This window comes from Ursus americanus, chromosome 22, assembly GCF_024610735.1.
Source record: "Ursus americanus isolate L20-20 chromosome 22, mUrsAme1.1.p, whole genome shotgun sequence".
Taxonomy (NCBI): Eukaryota; Metazoa; Chordata; class Mammalia; order Carnivora; family Ursidae; genus Ursus; species Ursus americanus.
This window is the reverse complement of record NC_142148.1, coordinates 47,303,482-47,310,236: the sequence shown is the minus strand read 5'-3', so window position 1 is coordinate 47,310,236 and position 6,755 is coordinate 47,303,482.

Genomic DNA, 6,755 nt, shown 5'->3' with positions numbered 1-6,755 from the left:
GGTTTGCCAAGTTTCTAGATGAAAAAAAGGAAAATGCTACCCAGCCACTCTCCATATTTTCTCCCTCCATAAAGAAAATCGATATCCTGACTTCTTGACTATAGTCCAGTGTTTGTAAACTTTCTATAAATGAAATCATTTGATGTGTATTTTTTATAAGATTTTATTTATTTGAGAGAGAGAGAGATCAGGGGGAGAGACAGAGGGAGAGAGAATCCCAAGCAGCCTCGCTGATGAGCACAGAGCCTGATGTTGGGCTTGATCTCATGACTTTGAGATCATGACCTGAGCCAAACCCAGGAGTCAAGTGCTTAACCGGCAGAGCCACCCAGAAGCCCCTGATGTGTATTCCTTTGAATCTGGGTTAATTATATCTGTGAAGTTGATCTAGTTGTTGCATAAAGTGCTAGTTTATTCCTTCTATTTGCTATGCCAACATTCCCTTGAATGAATAAACCATACTTTTTAATTCATTCTACTATTGATGTATAAGTGCATTTTCCCAATTTCTTGTTTTTAAGAGTAGTACTATAAATATTCTTGTACAAGTCATAAAGACCTGACAAATAAGTCTCTATGTTAGGAGATATATAGAAGTTTAGATTAAATAAATACTGTTCACCAGTTTTTCAAAATGTTGACCAATTTGCATTCACAAGCAGTGTGAGTTCTTGCTCTGCACCTTCACACAACCACATGGTGTGATCCAGACTTTAGCTGTGTTTTGTTTTGGCCATTCTGGTATATGTCTAATGACAACTCATTTTTCTTTTGGTCTGCATTTCCCTTAAGACTATTGTTATCAGCACTCTGGATAATTTCTTCTATCAAGTGCTTGCTCAAGTCTTTCATTCATTTTTTGTCTTTTTATTAATTTATAGAAGTTTTTAGTCCACTTTGTTGGCCTCCTTCTTCCACTCTGCAGTTTTCCTTTTCACCCATTTTATGGTGTTTTGATGAACAAACTGCTGAAGTAACAGCCTAATTTAATGATCTTTCTTTTATTGCTGGTATGGGTTTTTGTTCATGTTTAATAAATCCTTCCTTCACTCAAGTGATCAAAATATTCTTCTACATTAACTGCTAAAAGCTTTGTTTTTCAAAGTTATTTTTTTTAATATTTTATTTATTTATTTGACAGAGATAGAGACAGCCAGTGAGAGAGGGAACACAAGCAGGGGGAGTGGGAGAGGAAGAAGCAGGCTCATAGTGGAGGAGCCTGATGTGGGGCTCGATCCCATAACGCCGGGATCACGCCCTGAGCCGAAGGCAGACGCTTAACCGCTGTGCCACCCAGGCGCCCCTCAAAGTTATTTTTTTAAGGAGAGGGAATACTATTTTTTTTCCTTTCTGTAAGTATGTATATCTATCTTGAACATAAGGCAGAAGAATGAAAAGAAATTTTGATGCTCTATGTGCCACATACACCTGGAAACAAGAGCTAAGATTACAGCTCAACTGAAATCATTGCATAAACTATTGTTCAGGCACATTTTGAAAACCAAAGTGGAAATATGTTAAGAAGTAGAGAGCTCTCAGTATTTTACAAAAAGAGCAGTGAAATAAGTTCCTTCAGAAATAGAAAGACCAGTCAGCATATCATCAAGATAATCTCTAGGCAACCAAAATCAGTCAACTTAAAGCATGCCTCACGTTAGAAAAGCTGAGAGCTTTGCTTATCAAACTTGAACAGAGCCCTGACAAGTGTGCTGGCACTTGTGGAAAAAAATGCTTTTCAAAACATGTGTATATACACATACACCACGGTCTATTATCAGAGTTTCTACTAAGTTTTTTTTTCTTTTTTGTCACACAAAAGAAGGTGGGTGGTAGACCAGACAAAGAAGCTAGCTTTCCTGTCTCATTATTTCTGTCCACATTCTACATTTGACACTGTGTCTATAGGTGTCCAAGACTGGTTTCCTTCTGAAGTAAATATGGAGGCAAAGATTTGGTTGCAAACAGATCACTTGGCTGGGGATCCCAAGAAGTTCCTGCAGGGATGAGGACAAGAGAGACAGGGATGGGAAGCCAACCAATAAGGGTGCATTATCCAGAAAGTTATAGCTATGGGCCACTGGAGCTTGATTCCTCTTGGAAAATTTAGGAATCAGTATGGAACATGCATCTCAGAGTTCTTTTCTCTGAGGGACATAGGAGCTGAGGCATCTATCCACCAAGCCCATCAGTCATTGTGGGGGGGCTGCTGAGAGAAGCTATTGATTCTCCCACACTTTTTGCTTGCTGTGGGCACAGCTGACGAGCTGCCAGAGAAAGTCCTCTGACCTATTGAAGTCTGGCTTCCAGGCTCCTTAGCAGCAAAGCCTGTGGGGACCTGGTGATACCAGAGCATCTGCTGAAGGAAAGGGATCTGTAGAGGTTTGTATGAGCCTCCCAGGAGGACTGTTAACCACCTTAGAGCCCCTTTGTGGTGACCCAGAACAGTGGCAGATCATGAACTTACCACACAAAGAAAGATGATCATGGGTAGGCTGTTTTCAGAGAGATTTCTGCTGAATTGTGACTTTTGTCAGAGTGACAAGGGCCCCCTCAGGGCAACCTCCAGGCAGGCTCTCCAGGTGGACTTCTGTGGTCACAGCTAGGTATAAGTCCTGAGAGATGCAGGGCTTCAGCTCTAAGAGGCCAAGGTATATGCCTACAGTAGGTAAAATTTTGCACGACAGAGTAAACCACTGTCTGATGCACCAACTGGATTAACATGAGAGACAAAATGTTTGAGTGGAAGGGCCCTGAACATAAAGGACTACATAGTAAATGACTCAATTTATATTAAGTTAGTAAGAATCAAGCTATATGGATAAAAGTCAGAATTACTTTAAGAGGAGAGGGATGGTGTGCAGGAAGGGTCTTATCTCTTTGTTGACTTTTCTAATTTGTATATTTAGCAAAAAAAAAAGGAAGGAATAAAAATAAACCAAAAAACAAGTGTTTATGAAGCAAATTCATGGCCTTTCCTTCCCTCTCCCCAGAGTGCCTATTGCAGTCGGGCAGTATGGATCAAGTGCATGGATCTAGGTGTGAAGGAGCTGGGACCCAGCCCCAAATCTCTCACAGGCCCCCCTCTCTTCCTAGACAAGCACCACTATTTCCTTAGGAGTTGGCTGTGAGTCAGGCAAACTGAGAGGGTCCCCCCAGGGAATTCTCATGACTCTGTTGATGTATCAAGCCCAAAGATGTCCTCTGCCAATCCCTTCAGTTCTTTCCATTAACAAGGAGGTCCTTCCCCCCTCCCAATCCCACCACCAATGGAAGCTAGCCTTGTGACTTTCCTTGACCAACAGAATCTCATGGAAAAGACACCTGACTGCTCTGACATCAGCCCTGAGAACCCTGGCAACAACCACTTCCACTTCCATACTCTGTGGGGAAACCAACCCCTGTGCTCCAAGGATGCTTTGACTAGACTTCTGAGTGCTGAGACACTTTGAGGAAAGAGACAGACCCATGAAGGACCAGTAAGGTGGCAGACAGCTGAGTGGAGTCTTCTTGGGCCTTCTAGCCCAGGCAGCTACTGAATACAACCAACAGAGTGGTCCAAGCTGGTGCCACAAGGGGAGGAGAATGGCCAGCCAAGCCCTGCCTGAGTTACTGACCCACTGAATTACATGGAACAAATAAAATGGAAAAATTGGCAAAATAATGAAGCAAAGTATATGTAGGCACACCATGGAGATACTGTGGGCTGAGTTCCAGACTACTGTGATGAATATTGCAGTGGAGCAAGTCAGATGAATTGTTTGGTTTCCCAGTGCATATAAACGTTGTGTTTCACTATACTACAGTCCATTAAGTGCACAATAAACAGCATTATGTCTAAAAATGCAATGTATATACCTTAATTAAAAAATAGTTTATGGCTAAAAACTACTAACCATCATTAGGACATTCAGCAAGATGTAATCACTGATCACAGAACATCATAACAAATATAATAATAAATTAAAAAGTTTAAAATAGTGTGAGAATTACCAAAATGTGACACAAAGACATAAAGTGGGCAAATGCTGTTGGAAAAATAGTGCCAATGAACTTCCTCGATGCAGGGTTGCCACAGACCTTCAATTTGTAAAAAACCACAGTATCTCTGAAGTACTATAAAGCAAAATGCAATAAAACAAAGTATGCCTGTACCCATTGTTCTTCATTACACTCCTAACTTGCATCTTCTAACACTGGTCTTTCTAGCTTGCTCTTGGTGTACTCCCAGATAGGTCTATTTCTTTCCCAGTATTGTCCTTCTGGCCTTTATGGCTAATTTGCTTCTAGTTCTGCATCACCAACAAGGGGAATAGACTGTTTTCAGTGGGCTATTGACCATTGTCCGTAGAGTTTGTCTTTACTAAATCTCCCAGTGTCCCGGGGTCCCAGCTTCCATTGCTCCAATGGCTCTTCAGCCAACCTGCTGTGTAGAGCTGGCTCCTCCACCAGCAACCCTCCACCACTCTCGAAAGGAGGGCCCTGAGTGGACTTAACTCTGGAGGTCACTGGTTAAATCTTTGTTTCCTTCCTCCGCTGCTTCCCTCAGATCATGCCCTGGCAACTATTGCATAATGGGCCCTGAGTAGATGTGCTGTTAATTAAAAAAAATTAATGCTTAAGACACATAGAAGCGTTCCTTCCATATGGTTGTTGGTATATAAATATGGAAAGCATTAAAAATAACTTTTCCTTCAACAACACCAAAAAAAATCCTGTTTGTCTCTGTGAAGCTATGTTTATGTTACTCCCTGTCTTGAGATGTTTTTCTTTCTTTACAATATTTGCATATTTCAAAACTTCTCATGCTTAAAACTAGACCTAAAATGACCCATTCTCATGAAGCTATCTCAATTTTCTAGCTGGAAGTTATTTCTCTCCTTTTAACTTCCCTGAGCTTTGTATCTGCATGGTTTCAAAATCACCCATTTATGTTTTTCTACATTCAGGCAGTTCACTCATTAATTTACTTGTTCATTCATTCAACATATACTTATTAAGTGCTTAGTATGTGCCAGGCATTTCCATTCACAGTTACTTTTCAATTCATGAAAATGTTGAGGAAGAGGCCTTTGTTAATGGCCTCTTCTTCGTTAATAACTTCATAAGTATTAAAATTCACCAGTTGGCCGTGGAAAATGTCAATGGGCTATACTCCAATCACTCAAGGACACCTTCTGCTCCCCAGACAATTTCAGCTTCTTTATTTCTACTGTTCTCTTAGCACAGAATGTCCCTGACCCACCATGCTTCCCTCCCCTCCTCCCCTGTGCCCTGCACTGCTTTCTGAGAAATTTCTCTCCTGGAAGACCAGCTTTAATGCCATCTTCTCTCTGAAGCCTTTCTTAATACTTGTTGTTTTAGAACTAAATACCATGTTGGCATATTGTATTTTGTACTGATGTTTAGGGGGCATCCCTTTCTGTCTTGTGGGGTCTTCCCTAGGAATCTCTCAAGGTTTGCTACTTGGATTTTAGATTCTTACAAAGAACGGCAAGGCTCTCAGCTTTGCAGGTCTCCCTTCACACCTTTCCTTAACTAAATCTAAGATGTAGTATTTAAAAAAGTAAAGCTAGAAGAGATATGAGAATAGACTCACTGGAAGGGCACAAATGAAAAAGACAGTCAGTCCAATTAAAAGTTGGCAAGAATGCAAAAGTTGGCAAGAATGGGACTCTCCTACATTGCCAGTGAGAATGCAAAATGGTACAGATGCTTTGGAAAAGAAATTGGCTATTTCTTATAAAATTAAATTTATACCTACCATAAGACTCAGTGCTTCTACCCCTTGGTAATTGCAGAAAGGAAATGAAAGCATATGTCCACACAAAGACTGTACTCAAATGCTCATAGCAGCTTTTTCCATAATAGCCCCCAAATGGAGACAACTCACAACTCATCAACTAGTGAATGAGTAGACAAATTGCGTATCCATACAATAGAATTCTTCTTAGCAGTACAAAGGGGCACAACTACTGATATGCACAACAACACAAACGTGTGCATGCCACATGATAACATGTATATGAAATTCTAGGAAATGCAAATCTAATCTATAGTGGAAATAAAATCAGATCTGTTGTTACCTGGGTTTGGGGTTAGGGAGGAAATTAACTGCAAAGTGGTGAAAGAACATTTTGGGATGATGAAAATGTTCTGTATCTTGACTGTGTGGTGGCTACACAGATACAATTAGACTAAACTCATCAAGCTATTTCTTTAAAATGAGTGCTTTTTATTCTGTGTAAATGTTACCTTGATACAGTTGATTTAAAGAAAGTGCCTCAGGTGGGGTTGCCATTTTGCAGGCTCTCAGCTGAATTACCTGTGACTTAATGGAGCTCCTGAACCTGGGACTTGGGGACAAAATAGGAGGACTAAATGTACTGTCTCAGTCTATGCTAGGTCCTCATTTAATTTTTACAGATGCCTTGTGAGGTGCTTTCCAGAGTGGAATCTGAAGTTAAGAGTTTCAGTATCTATTCCACATTGAATAAGTAGTATATTTAGGTTTTTAAAAATTATTTTATCTAAATTCAACTAATTAACATATAGTGTATTATTAGTTTCAGAGGTAGAGTTCAGTGAATTATCAGTTGCATACAACACCCAGTACTCCTTATATCACGTGCCCTCCTTAATGCCCATCACCTAATTACTCCATCCCCCTACCCACCTCCCCTCCAGCAAACCCCAGTTTGTTTCCTATAGTGAAGAGTCTCTTATGGTTTGTCTCCCTCTGATTTTGCCTTATTTTA